The sequence below is a fragment of the Antedon bifida genome, chromosome 10, assembly GCF_963402885.1.
Source record: "Antedon bifida chromosome 10, ecAntBifi1.1, whole genome shotgun sequence".
Taxonomy (NCBI): Eukaryota; Metazoa; Echinodermata; class Crinoidea; order Comatulida; family Antedonidae; genus Antedon; species Antedon bifida.
Genome location: NC_136235.1, coordinates 10,839,493 through 10,854,831, shown reverse-complemented (window position 1 = coordinate 10,854,831; position 15,339 = coordinate 10,839,493).

Genomic DNA, 15,339 nt, shown 5'->3' with positions numbered 1-15,339 from the left:
AATCGCATTTGGAGACGTTTTAGACCATTTTGTGATTTTCGAAAAAACTTGTTGACATAAAAACACCAAAGTGCTAAGAATAGCTTCAAATCGCATTTGCAGACATTTTAGACCATTTTGTGATTTTTGAAAAAACTTGTTAACATAAAAACACCAAAGTGCTAAGAATAGCTTCAAATCGCATTTGGAGACGTTTTAGACCATTTTGTGATTTTGGAAAAAACTTGTTAACATAAAAACACCAAAGTGTTTAGAATAGCTTCAAATCGCAATTGGAGACGTTTTAGACCATTTTGTGATTTTCGAAAAAACTTGTTGACATAAAAACAACAAAGTGCTAAGAATAGCTTCAAATCGCATTTGCAGACATTTTAGACCATTTTGTGATTTTCGAAAAAACTTGTTAACATAAAAACACCAAAGTGCTAAGAATAGCTTCAAACCCATTTGGATACGTTTTAGACCATTTTGTGATTTTCGAAAAAACTTATTAACATAAAAACACCAAAGTGCTAAGAATAGCTTCAAATCGCATTTGGAGACGTTTTAGACCATTTTGTGATTTTCGAAAAAACTTGGTTGCACAAAAACATCAAAGTGCTAAGAATAGCTTCAAATCGCATTTGGAGACTTTTTAGACCATTTTGTGATTTTCGAAAAAACTTGGTTACACCAAAACATCAAAGTGCTTAAAATCACATTGGAAACCGTTTTAGACCATTTTGAGCATTTCGATAAAACTTTTCACACAAAAACATCAAAGAGCACAAAATAGCTTAATATCGTATTTAAAAACCTTTTAGACTATTTAGAGCATTTCGACAAAAATTTTTCGCACAAAACATCAAAGTGTAAAGAATAGCTTCAAATCGCATTTGGAGACGTTTTAGAGCATTTTGTAATTTTCGAAAAAACTTGTTAACATAAAAACACCAAAGTGCTAAGAATAGCTTCATATCGCATTTGGAGACATTTTAGACCATTTTGTGATTTTCGAAAAAACTTGTTAACATAAAAACACCAAAGTGTTTAGAATAGCTTCAAATCGCATTTAGTGACGTTTTAGACCATTTTGTGATTTTCGAAAAAACTTGTTAACATAAAAACACCAAAGTGCTAGAATAGCTTCAAATTGCATTTGAAGACGTTTGAGACCATTTTGTGATTTTCGAAAAAACTTGGTTACACAAAAACATCAAAGTGCTTAAAATCACATTAGAAACCGTTTTAGACCATTTTGAGCATTTCGATAAAACTTTTCACACAAAAACATCAAAGTGTACAGAATAGCTTCAAATCGCATTTGGAGACGTTTTAGACCATTGTGATTTTCGAAAAAACTTGTTGACATAAAAACACCAAAGTGCTAAGAATAGCTTCAAATCGCATTTGGAGACATTTTAGACCATTTTGTGATTTTCGAAAAAACTTGTTAACATAAAAACACCAAAGTGTTTAGAATAGCTTCAAATCGCAATTGGAGACGTTTTAGACCATTTTGTGATTTTCGAAAAAACTTGTTGACATAAAAACAACAAAGTGCTAAGAAATAATTTCTTCCGAGTCAAAATACCAAAGGAAGAATCGTTTGTGTCAATGGGTTTCACTCTATGTTTAGTTTATTGGTCAGTTTCCCATGGCTTATGTAAACTGTTTAGATGGGATGACCATGAAGCTACCGATTTATGATATCCTCAGGGTAGAATGGTATTCAGAGTATGACTGGTAAACTCATTTAATTCTAGGCGTGTGGTTTAATTCTGAAGCAGGACATTCGCTTCATAACCGTCTCCGGACAAACATCACATTTATTAAGTTCGCTGTATAAAATAATTTCTTTTAACTTCTTTTAACGAAGTGGTATTGTATCTATTGTATCTGTGAACTAGCTGTTTTATCTCTTATAGAGTATTTATCGGGTATGTATTACGTTTAATTGCGATTTTTAAGTATCATGGAACTGATACCTGTTCGTCACGAAGTATGCATACTCGGACACTCTTTTATTCGGCGTTTGGCTGAACACGTGAGTAATTCTCCTGATGACAAACATTTGCGCCTAAATAATTCTTATTCGCTGGACTTTAAATCCAAAGGCGGTGCCAGAGTGCGGAACCTACCCTCTTTATTCAAGGGCCGTACATCGTTCGATATAGTATACATTCAGATAGGAGAAAATGACATAGGAACATGTAATATTTCAACCTTCATACGACACTATCAGGCATTCATTGACTTTCTATTGCTGGGGGCAGAAGTCAAATTAGTGATAATAGGAGAGCTCATCCGTAGGTTACCGAAAAACTCCGTACCCACGTTCAACACTACGATAAAGAAAGTGAATAATATTTTAGAATCGCTTTTCGCTGACCATCCAAAAGTGATTTTTTGGAGGCATCGCGGTTTTAAGGCTGACTTTACTCACGTGGGAAGAGATGGTGTGCATTTAAGCACTGCTGATCATGTCCACAAATTATCGGGAATGAAGCGATTCATTAGAAGTGTGCGGAACGCCCTTATATATGGAACAAAACTTTTAAGGCCAGTATAACATAAATTATTTAAGATTAGGCTTATTGACGACTGTTTTGTATCATCGTTATGATACTAAGTCGACGGGATGGTGTGCAACACGCATGTCTCCCATTTTTCTTTTACTGTCAAAGTAAAACTCTATTACGTTTTATGTGCCAATTATAGGCCAAGTTACAATACGTAAATGTTATACATCTAATACCTGGATCATTTTTTTTTTTTAACCTCACTTTTATTTCTTTTTGCTCATGATGGAGGCCTTAGACAACTGTTCTTTTATATAGGGCAACCATTTTTACACCGAGCTACTAATGGCATAGTTTTTCACCCTGCCTTTGAGGTTAATTTTACTCTCATTTTGAGCATTTTAGTTTCTACGATTCGTTTTGCTCCCATATAGGGGCCTAAGTAGAAACATTTTTATTTCCGGCTATGTTTTGGTCCAGGGACATATACCGGAAGATACCTTACTATTTGAAACTTTTGCTGCTACTTTGCTTTACGCCCGAGGGACAGTTTTTCTAGCTCAATGACTCATACAGTGCATTCGTTTTTAAAGAATTGCACGACTTTTACTTAGTTGGGTGGTTTACACCAACACTATATCTGCACTATATTTCTGAGCTATATTTGGTCTCCTCGTATTTCTAATTTCATTGCACATGCAATGCTTGGCGATTTTATTTAAAGTAAGCAAGCCTTTGTAAGGTACCAGTAATAGGTATCTTATGTGCTCAGGAAAATTCCTCACACTAACCTATCATTTTAAACACTTTTTTCTTTTATGCTGGGGCTACAGGAGTCCAGTAGGCGTCCAGAAACAATATGCCAAAAACAACGTCAAAAAATTCGAAAACGGGGAAAAACGCTCAGAAAAAGAAGGCACCGCAGGTAGCGAAGTCGCTTGACTATGCCAAACTGGCAAAAGAACTGCACGCCTTACAACAAGCGGAGAGTCAAAAAGAACCTCAGGACTGCCACGCAGTATCAAAGGACATCGTGTCGACAACACCAGTACCCGACTTTATCCACCAAACTCCAGGTGAGGAGCTTTTGGCTCAACCCGATATCCATATATCAGAGGCCATCCCCCTTGGGGCAGGTGTCAGCGCAGCCATCAAAAATAAAATATGGAATGATACATTTATTGAACTGCGTTCACTACTTCCTAGTTATAAAGAACAAGCTACAGTAACGGGTATGTCGGTAGGCAATGGCAACATACAGCTTCATCATGAACCACCCCAACAACAACAACCGCTTGAATTTTTAGATTGGGTGAAAGCGATACATATTTATGTATCCATATATATATTGAAAGAGAAAGAAGCATGCCAACCTATGCTTAAGTATATAGCTAACATTCTAGATATCTATACGTCGGGTCCGGTAGGGGCCTGGCGAAGATACGACTTGAACTTTCGAAAAGCGAGACAATCTCGTCCACTAGAATGGGGGCTCTTGAATACGGAACTCCTTGTAAAATGCTATAATTATTTACGTACTGACACGTCCCAAACCAAACGGTTTCAAAGTAAATTTCAGAGTTCCTTTCGAAACACGCGAAACCGGGGAGTCTGTTGGAACTGGAACGACGGAAAGGATTGTAGAAAGAAACCCTGTACCCTCAAACATACTTGCGACATTTGCAGGGGAAACCACCCAAAAATTCGTTGCCAAAAACCTAACAAAATTAGGCAAACACCATCCTTTCTCGCTACCAACCCCAATTTGACTAAACAACCTAACGTCTTACTTAACAGGTTCCCCACAAGGTATGTACACATCCATTTTGGCCGGCTTTAAACATGGTTTTACATTAGGCTCGATAACTCCACCCAATCCTATGACAGCTAAAAACCATAGAAGTTGTGTCACATACTCGGGTGCGGTAACTGACTTTATAAAAAAGGGTGTACTCTTAGGCAGAATTGCAGGACCGTTCTCATCACCACCCTTTAAAAACTTCAGAATTTCTCCGTTAGGGGTAATTCCAAAATCGGAACCAGGTAAATTTAGAATCATACACGATTTATCTTATCCGAAAGGTAATTCCGTCAATGACACGATTCCTACCGGGGAAAAAATTGTACAATACGACAACATAGACACAATTGTCAAACAAGTATTAAAGTTTGGGGTGGGCAGTCTCATGGCAAAAACGGATATCGAAGAGGCTTTTCGGATTATCCCGATCACACCCAAAGATTATTGGCTTTTAGGTTTTTCATGGGAAGGTAGTTTTTACTATGATAAGTGCCTACCCATGGGGGCATCAAGTTCTTGCAATCGCTTTGGTTTGTTCAGCGACGGATTAACGTGGATTATGCGAAACAAGTTCCAAACCCAGGGCATATCACACTTATTAGATGATTTTTGGTTCATAGGGGAAGCCGATTCCAATACCTGTTTAAATTCCCTGACTAATTTTATGTTTCTTTGTTCACAAGTAGGAGTCCCGATCAAGTACAGTAAAACGGTTACGCCAAGAACATGCTTGACCATATATGGGATAGAAGTGGATACACTGTCTATGGAATGTAGACTTCCCATAGAAAAAGTTTTAAAAATTCGGGAAAAACTATCCTATTTTATGTCTAGGCAAAAAGTCACCTTAAAAGAATTACAATCTCTGTTAGGTCTCCTCAACTTTGCTTGTTGTGTAGTCGTTCCGGGCCGCCCGTTTCTACGCCGATTAATACATTTAACAGCGGGCAAACAATCTAATTCAAGAAAACCCCTAGCCACCGATTTCCGTACTTTAACTAGCGAGACCAAGGAAGACCTAAACACTTGGTTAGAATTTGCCAATAACTTTAATGGGAAGGCCATGATATTAGAAGAAATTTGGTTATCTTCTTCAACCCTCAATTTATTTACTGATGCATCGGGCTCAATCGGGTGCGCAGGGGTTCTCAATGAAAAGTGGTTTGCGATTCGTTGGCCAATTCACATGCAACATCACTCAATCGCCGCGAAAGAAATGTTTCCCATTGTTTTAGCTCTCGAATTATGGGGCCATCGGCTATCAAATAAATTCATCCTATTTTAGTCCGACAATCTAGCGGTGGTGTATATCATAAATAAGAAAACAGCTAGAGATAGCGTGCTACTACGTCTACTACGACGATTAATACTCTGCTGTCTAAAGCACAACATTCATTTTAGAGCACAACACATCCAGGGGGTCAAAAATGTTCTGGCTGATTGGTTATCTCGCTTCAAAATCGACAAAGCTTTACAAACCTTTAAACAGTTGGAACATTTTCCATCTGTCGTACCCTCCTCGTTTATTTATATTTAATTTTATTTTATTTTTTCTTCTTTTACAAATAGTTATCCACTTTTTATTCATAGGGCCTTCAACAAGGGAAGATGACATATTTTGGCCATCACGCGCTGACAACTTGTCACAATCAGCTTGTCAATTAATCAAAGCGTCCTTGTCAACTTCATCTCGTAAGGCTTATTCACGAAGTTGGGAATTACTCAATAGGTGGTCGGTAGATAAAAAGACTCTACCGCTACTTCCAACCCATCTTTGTAACTTTATTGCATTTTTATTTGAGAAGGGGTACGCTCCAAGCACTATTCATTCTCACGTTTCGGCTATTTGTTTCATTCACAAAATTCACAGCTTTCCTGACCCTTCCGATTCTTTTCTGGTTAAGAAAACTCTCCGCGGCATGCATGCTTCGTCAAATACAAAAGACACACGCTTGCCTATTACAATTGACATCCTTAGAAAATTAATCAGGGCCCTAGATACTACTGTTACGTCTAAAAAAAATGAGAATGCTGTTGTCAGCATTTTTCTTAGTAGCATTTCAGGGTTTCATGCGAGTGGGCGAATTAGCGGCCCGTTCGGGTATGGAAGCAAAAGTGCTCCAACGCGATGATATTTCATTCACTTCCACGGGTATGAACTTAACATTACGCCATTCTAAGACATCTACGGGAAAACCTCCGATCATTGTAAATATTACATCACAAACAAATAAGGCGTTTTGCCCTGTACAGCACCTTCGGGTGTATTTAGACTCCTTCGGTCATACGCACGGTCCTCTATTCCAACACATGAACGGTAAAGCAGTGACACCACAATTCATATCATCGTGCATTAAGACAGCAATTTCTTTTATTGGGTTAAACACTAATTTATACAAGGGCCATAGTTTTAGAATAGGAGCGGCTACGCATGCCGCAGGTCTTGGCCTGTCAGAACATATAATTCAAAAGATGGGGCGTTGGTCCTCCGATGCCTTTAGAACCTATATACGGATACATTCCTTCAAAATCTAGTTGACCACATAAAACACGGCGTTTGGCCGAACATACCGAGCGTATGGCTCTTGATAATGAGCTTGTGGCTCAAGAGTAAGGTCTTTTACATTAAATAGATAGTTTGGTAGTTAACTAAGTACTGTACTAGTACTGGTATGTTAGATGATACTGTCTCGTTTTAAATTTCCTTGTCTTTTTTTTTTTCTTCTTTCTTGGTTTTGTTTGGGTGCTCCCATTTACAATGGGTTCTGGCCTTTTTGGCACCCACGATTATAAGCATGTATCATTATATCATTATATTTTATTTTATATTAATTTAAACTACTGTGTTAACTACAGTTTTGATTTCAATGTTTTTGTTTCTATTCGATCAATTATTATTATACATGTTTAACCTGTAATTTAAGGGCAGAGAGTGAACCCACATTTTGTAGGGAAGATCAATTCTCTCGTAATTTTTATTGCTTCCCTACTTTGCGTCATTATCAAATAAAATGGCATTTGACACTAACTTTGTTTCGTATTTTTGTGAGAGCCAGTTGTCACAAAATAATTTCTTCCGAGTCAAAATACCAAAGGAAGAATCGTTTGTGTCAATGGGTTTCACTCTATGTTTAGTTTATTGGTCAGTTTCCCATGGCTTATGTAAACTGTTTAGATGGGATGACCATGAAGCTACCGATTTATGATATCCTCAGGGTAGAATGGTATTCAGAGTATGACTGGTAAACTCATTTAATTCTAGGCGTGTGGTTTAATTCTGAAGCAGGACATTCGCTTCATAACCGTCTCCGGACAAACATCACATTTATTAAGTTCGCTGTATAAAATAATTTCCCGCCTCCACCCCTTACTCCACCGGTGTTATTGTACGGTGTTTTATAAGTTTTGCCTTTTTGGCACCCACGATTATAAGCATGTATGATTATATCATTATATTTTATTTTATATTAATTTAAACTACTGTGTTAACTACAGTTTTGATTTCAATGTTTTTGTTTCTATTCGATCAATTATTATTATACATGTTTAACCTGTAATTTAAGGGCAGAGAGTGAACCCACATTTTGTAGGGAAGATCAATTCTCTCGTAATTTTTATTGCTTCCCTACTTTGCGTCATTATCAAATAAAATGGCATTTGACACTAACTTTGTTTCGTATTTTTGTGAGAGCCAGTTGTCACAAATAGCTTCAAATCGCATTTAGAGACATTTTAGACCATGAAAATTACAAAATGTTCTAAAACGTCTCCAAATGCGATTTGAAGCTATTCTTTACACTTTGATGTTTTGTGTGAAAAATTTTTATCGAAATGCTCAAAATAGTCTAAAAGGTTTTTAAATACGATATTATGCTATTTTGTGCTCTTTGATGTTTTTGTGTGAAAAGTTTTATCGAAATGCTAAAAATGGTCTAAAACGGTTTCCAATGTGATTTTAAGCACTTTGATGTTTTTGTGCAACCAAGTTTTTTCGAAAATCACAAAATGGTCTAAAAGTCTGCAAATGCGATTTGAAGCTATTCTTAGCACTTTGTTGTTTTTATGTCAACAAGTTTTTTCGAAAATCACAAAATGGTCTAAAACGTCTCCAATTGCGATTTGAAGCTATTCTAAACACTTTGGTGTTTTTATGTTAATAAGTTTTTTCGAAAATCACAAAATGGTCTAAAATGTCTGCAAATGCGATTTGAAGCTATTCTTATCACTTTGTTGTTTTTATGTCAACAAGTTTTTTCGAAAATCACAAAATGGTCTAAAACGTCTCCAATTGCGATTTGAAGCTATTCTAAACACTTTGGTATTTTTATGTTAACAAGTTTTTTCCAAAATCACAAAATGGTCTAAAACGTCTGCAAATGCGATTTGAAGCTATTCTTATCACTTTGTTGTTTTTATGTCAACAAGTTTTTTCGAAAATCACAAAATGGTCTAAAACGTCTCCAATTGCGATTTGAAGCTATTCTAAACACTTTGGTGTTTTTATGTTAACAAGTTTTTTCCAAAATCACAAAATGGTCTAAAACGTCTGCAAATGCGATTTGAAGCTATTCTTATCACTTTGTTGTTTTTATGTCAACAAGTTTTTTCGAAAATCACAAAATGGTCTAAAACGTCTCCAATTGCGATTTGAAGCTATTCTAAACACTTTGGTGTTTTTATGTTAACAAGTTTTTTCCAAAATCACAAAATGGTCTAAAACGTCTCCAAATGCGATTTGAAGCTATTCTTAGCACTTTGGTGTTTTTATGTTAACAAGTTTTTTCGAAAATCACAAAATGGTCTAAAATGTCTCCAAATGCGATTTGAAGCTATTCTTAGCACTTTGATGTTTTGTGTGAAAATTTTTTGTCGAAATACTCAAAATGGTCTAAAACGTTTTTAAATACGATATTAAGCTATTTTGTTCTCTTTGATGTTTTTGTGAGAAAAATTTTATCGAAATGCTCAAAATGGTATAAAACGGTTTCTAATGTGATTTTAAGCACTTTGATGTTTTGGTGTAACCAAGTTTTTTCGAAAATCACAAAATGGTCTAAAAAGTCTCCAAATGCGATTTGAAGCTATTCTTAGCACTTTGGTGTTTTTATGTTAACACGTTTTTTCGAAAATCACAAAATGGTCTAAAATGTCTCCAAATGCGATTTGAAGTTATTCTTAGCACTTTGGTGTTTTTATGTTAACAAGTTTTTTCGAAAATCACAAAATGGTCTAAAACGTCTCTAAATGCGATTTGAAGCTATTCTAAACACTTTGGTGTTTTTATGTTAACAAGTTTGTTCGAAAATCACAAAATGGTCTAAAATGTCTGCAAATGCGATATGAAGCTATTCTTAGCACTTTGGTGTTTTTATGTTAACAAGTTTTTTCGAAAATTACAAAATGCTCTAAAACGTCTCCAAATGCGATTTGAAGCTATTCTTTACACTTTGATGTTTTGTGTGAAAAATTTTTGTCGAAATGCTCAAAATAGTCTAAAAGGTTTTTAAATACGATATTAAGCTATTTTGTGCTCTTTGATGTTTTTGTGTGAAAAGTTTTATCGAAATGCTCAAAATGGTCTAAAACGGTTTCCAATGTGATTTTAAGCACTTTGATGTTTTTTGTCGAAATACTCAAAATGGTCTAAAACGTTTTTAAATACGATATTAAGCTATTTTGTTCTCTTTGATGTTTTTGTGAGAAAAATTTTATCGAAATGCTCAAAATGGTATAAAACGGTTTCTAATGTGATTTTAAGCACTTTGATGTTTTGGTGTAACCAAGTTTTTTCGAAAATCACAAAATGGTCTAAAAAGTCTCCAAATGCGATTTGAAGCTATTCTTAGCACTTTGGTGTTTTTATGTTAACAAGTTTTTTCGAAAATCACAAAATGGTCTAAAATGTCTCCAAATGCGATTTGAAGTTATTCTTAGCACTTTGGTGTTTTTATGTTAACAAGTTTTTTCGAAAATCACAAAATGGTCTAAAACGTCTCTAAATGCGATTTGAAGCTATTCTAAACACTTTGGTGTTTTTATGTTAACAAGTTTGTTCGAAAATCACAAAATGGTCTAAAACGTCTCCAATTGCGATTTGAAGCTATTCTAAACACTTTGGTGTTTTTATGTTAATAAGTTTTTTCGAAAATCACAAAATGGTCTAAAATGTCTGCAAATGCGATTTGAAGCTATTCTTATCACTTTGTTGTTTTTATGTCAACAAGTTTTTTCGAAAATCACAAAATGGTCTAAAACGTCTCCAATTGCGATTTGAAGCTATTCTAAACACTTTGGTGTTTTTATGTTAACAAGTTTTTTCCAAAATCTCAAAATGGTCTAAAACGTCTGCAAATGCGACTTGAAGCTATTCTTATCACTTTGTTGTTTTTATGTCAACAAGTTTTTTCGAAAATCACAAAATGGTCTAAAACGTTTCCAATTGCGATTTGAAGCTATTCTAAACACTTTGGTGTTTTTATGTTAACAAGTTTTTTCCAAAATCACAAAATGGTCTAAAACGTCTCCAAATGCGATTTGAAGCTATTCTTAGCACTTTGGTGTTTTTATGTTAACAAGTTTTTTCGAAAATCACAAAATGGTCTAAAATGTCTCCAAATGCGATTTGAAGCTATTCTTAGCACTTTCATGTTTTGTGTGAAAATTTTTTGTCGAAATACTCAAAATGGTCTAAAACGTTTTTAAATACGATATTAAGCTATTTTGTTCTCTTTGATGTTTTTGTGAGAAAAATTTTATCGAAATGCTCAAAATGGTATAAAACGGTTTCTAATGTGATTTTAAGCACTTTGATGTTTTGGTGTAACCAAGTTTTTTAGAAAATCACAAAATGGTCTAAAAAGTCTCCAAATGCGATTTGAAGCTATTCTTAGCACTTTGATGTTTTTGTGCAACCAAGTTTTTTCGAAAATCACAAAATGGTCTAAAACGTCTCCAAATGCGATTTGAAGCTATTCTTAGCACATTGGTGTTTTTATGTTAATAAGTTTTTTCGAAAATCACAAAATGGTCTAAAACGTCTCCAAATGGGTTTGAAGCTATTCTTAGCACTTTGGTGTTTTTATGTTAACAAGTTTTTTCGAAAATCACAAAATGGTCTAAAATGTCTGCAAATGCGATTTGAAGCTATTCTTAGCACTTTGTTGTTTTTATGTCAACAAGTTTTTTCGAAAATCACAAAAATAATGGTCTAAAACGTCTCCAATTGCTATTTGAAGCTATTCTAAACACTTTGGTGTTTTTATGTTAACAAGTTTTTTCCAAAATCACAAAATGGTCTATAACGTCTCCAAATGCGATTTGAAGCTATTCTTAGCACTTTGGTGTGTTTATGTTAACAAGTTTTTTCGAAAATCACAAAATGGTCTAAAATGTCTCCAAATGCGATTTGAAGCTATTCTTAGCACTTTGGTGTTTTTATGTCAACAAGTTTTTTCGAAAATCACAAAATGGTCTAAAACGTCTCCAAATGCGATTTGAAGCTATTCTTAGCACTTTGGTGTTTTTATGTTAACAAGTTTTTTCGAAAATCACAAAATGGTCTAAAATGTCTCCAAATGCGATTTGAAGCTATTCTTAGCACTTTGGTGTTTTTATTGTCAACAAGTTTTTTCGAAAATCACAAAATGGTCTAAAACGTCTCCAAATGCGATTTGAAGCTATTCTGTACACTTTGATGTTTTGTGTGAAAATTTTTTGTCGAAATACTCAAAATGGTCTAAAACGTTTTTAAATACGATATTAAGCTATTTTGTTCTCTTTGATGTTTTTGTGAGAAAAATTTTATCGAAATGCTCAAAATGGTATAAAACGGTTTCTAATGTGATTTTAAGCACTTTGATGTTTTGGTGTAACCAAGTTTTTTCGAAAATCACAAAATGGTCTAAAAAGTCTCCAAATGCGATTTGAAGCTATTCTTAGCACTTTGGTGTTTTTATGTTAACAAGTTTTTTCGAAAATCACAAAATGGTCTAAAATGTCTCCAAATGCGATTTGAAGTTATTCTTAGCACTTTGGTGTTTTTATGTTAACAAGTTTTTTCGAAAATCACAAAATGGTCTAAAACGTCTCAAAATGCGATTTGAAGCTATTCTGTACACTTTGATGTTGTTATGTTAACAAGTTTTTTCGAAAATCACAAAATGGTCTAAAATGTCTCCAAATGCGATTTGAAGCTATTCTTAGCACATTGGTGTTTTTATGTTAACAAGTTTTTTCGAAAATTACAAAATCCTCTAAAACGTTTCCAAATGCGATTTGAAGCTATTCTTTACACTTTGATGTTTTGTGAGAAAAATTTTTGTCGAAATGCTCAAAATAGTCTAAAAGGTTTTTAAATACGATATTAAGCTATTTTGTGCTCTTTGATGTTTTTGTGTGAAAAGTTTTATCGAAATGCTCAAAATGGTCTAAAACGGTTTCCAATGTGATTTTAAGCACTTTGATGTTTTTGTGCAACCAAGTTTTTTCGAAAATCACAAAATGGTCTAAAAGTCTGCAAATGCGATTTGAAGCTATTCTTAGCACTTTGGTGTTTTTATGTTAATAAGTTTTTTCGAAAATCACAAAATGTTCTAAAACGTCTCCAAATGGGATTTGTAGCTATTCTTAGCACTTTGTTGTTTTTATGTCAACAAGTTTTTTCGAAAATCACAAGATGGTCTAAAACTTCTCCAAATGCGATTTGAAGCTATTCTAAGCACTTTGGTGTTTTTATGTTAATAAGTTTTTTCGAAAATCACAAAATGGTCTAAAACGTCTCCAAATGGGATTTGAAGCTATTCTTAGCACTTTGGTGTTTTTATGCTAACAAGTTTTTTCGAAAATCACAAAATGGTCTAAAATGTCTGCAAATGCGATTTGAAGCTATTCTTAGCACTTTGTTGTTTTTATGTCAACAAGTTTTTTAGAAAATCACAAAATGGTCTAAAACGTCTCCAATTGCGATTTGAAGCTATTCTAAACAATTTGGTGTTTTTATGTTAACAAGTTTTTTCCAAAATCACAAAATGGTCTAAAACGTCTCCAAATGCGATTTGAAGCTATTCTTAGCACTTTGGTGTTTTTATGTTAACAAGTTTTTTCGAAAATCACAAAATGGTCTAAAATGTCTCCAAATGCGATTTGAAGCTATTCTTAGCACTTTGGTGTTTTTATGTCAACAAGTTTTTTCAAAAATCACAAAATGGTCTAAAACGTCTCCAAATGCGATTTGAAGCTATTCTGTACACTTTGATGTTTTGTGTGAAAATTTTTTGTCGAAATACTCAAAATGGTCTAAAACGTTTTTAAATACGATATTAAGCTATTTTGTGCTCTTTGATGTTTTTGTGTGAACATTTTTATCGAAATGCCCAAAATGGGCTAAAACGGTTTCTAATGTGATTTTAAGCACTTTGATGTTTTTGTGTAACCAAGTTTTTTCTAAAATCACAAAATGGTCTAAAACGTCTCCAAATGCGATTTGAAGCTATTCTTAGCACTTTGGTGTTTTTATGTTAACAAGTTTTTTCTAAAATCACAAAATGGTCTAAAACGTCTCCAAATGCGATTTGAAGCTATTCTTAGCACTTTGGTGTTTTTATGTTAACAAGTTTTTTCCAAAATCACAAAATGGTCTAAAACGTCTCCAAATGCGATTTGAAGCTATTCTTAGCACTACGGTGTTTTTATGTTAACAAGTTTTTTCGAAAATTACAAAATGCTCTAAAATGTCTCCAAATGCGATTTGAAGCTATTCTTAGCACTTTGGTGTTTTTATGTTAACAATTTTTTTCGAAAATTACAAAATGCTCTAAAACGTCTCGAAATGCGATTTGAAGCTATTCTTTACACTTTGATGTTTTGTGTGAAAAATTTTTGACGAAATGCTCAAAATAGTCTAAAAGGTTTTTAAATACGATATTAAGCTATTTTGTGCTCTTTGATGTTTTTGTGTGAAAAGTTTTATCGAAATGCTCAAAATGGTCTAAAACGGTTTCCAATGTGATATTAAGCACTTTGATGTTTTTGTGCAACCAAGTTTTTTTCGAAAATCACAAAATGGTCTAAAACGACTCCAAATGTGATTTGAAGCTATTCTAAGCACTTTGGTTTTTTTATGTTAACAAGTTTTTTCGAAAATCACAAAATTGTCTAAAATGTCTGCAAATGCGATTTGAAGCTATTCTTAGCACTTTGTTGTTTTTATGTTAATAAGTTTTTTCGAAAATCACAAAATGGTCTAAAATGTCTCTAAATGCGATTTGAAGCTATTCTAAGCACTTTGGTGTTTTTATGTTAATAAGTTTTTTCGAAAATCACAAAATGGTCTAAAACGTCTCCAAATGGGATTTGAAGCTATTCTTAGCACTTTGGTGTTTTTATGTTAACATGTTTTTTCGAAAATCACAAAATGGTCTAAAATGTCTGCAAATGCGATTTGAAGCTATTCTTAGCACTTTGTTGTTTTTATGTCAACAAGTTTTTTCGAAAATCACAAAATGGTCTAAAACGTCTCCAATTGCGATTTGAAGCTATTCTAAACACTTTGGTGTTTTTATGTTAACAAGTTTTTTCCAAAATCACAAAATGGTCTAAAACGTCTCCAAATGCGATTTGAAGCTATTCTTAGCACTTTGGTGTTTTTATGTTAACAAGTTTTTTCGAAAATCACAAAATGGTCTAAAATGTCTCCAAATGCGATTTGAAGCTATTCTTAGCACTTTGGTGTTTTTATGTCAACAAGTTTTTTCGAAAATCACAAAATGGTCTAAAACGTCTCCAAATGCGATTTGAAGCTATTCTGTACACTTTGATGTTTTGTGTGAAAATTTTTTGTCGAAATACTCAAAATGGTCTAAAACGTTTTTAAATACGATATTAAGCTATTTTGTTCTCTTTGATGTTTTTGTGAGAAAAATTTTATCGAAATGCTCAAAATGGTCTAAAACGGTTTCTAATGTGATTTTAAGCACTTTGATGTTTTGGTGTAACCAAGTTTTTTCGAAAATCACGAAATGGTCTAAAACGTCTCCAAAT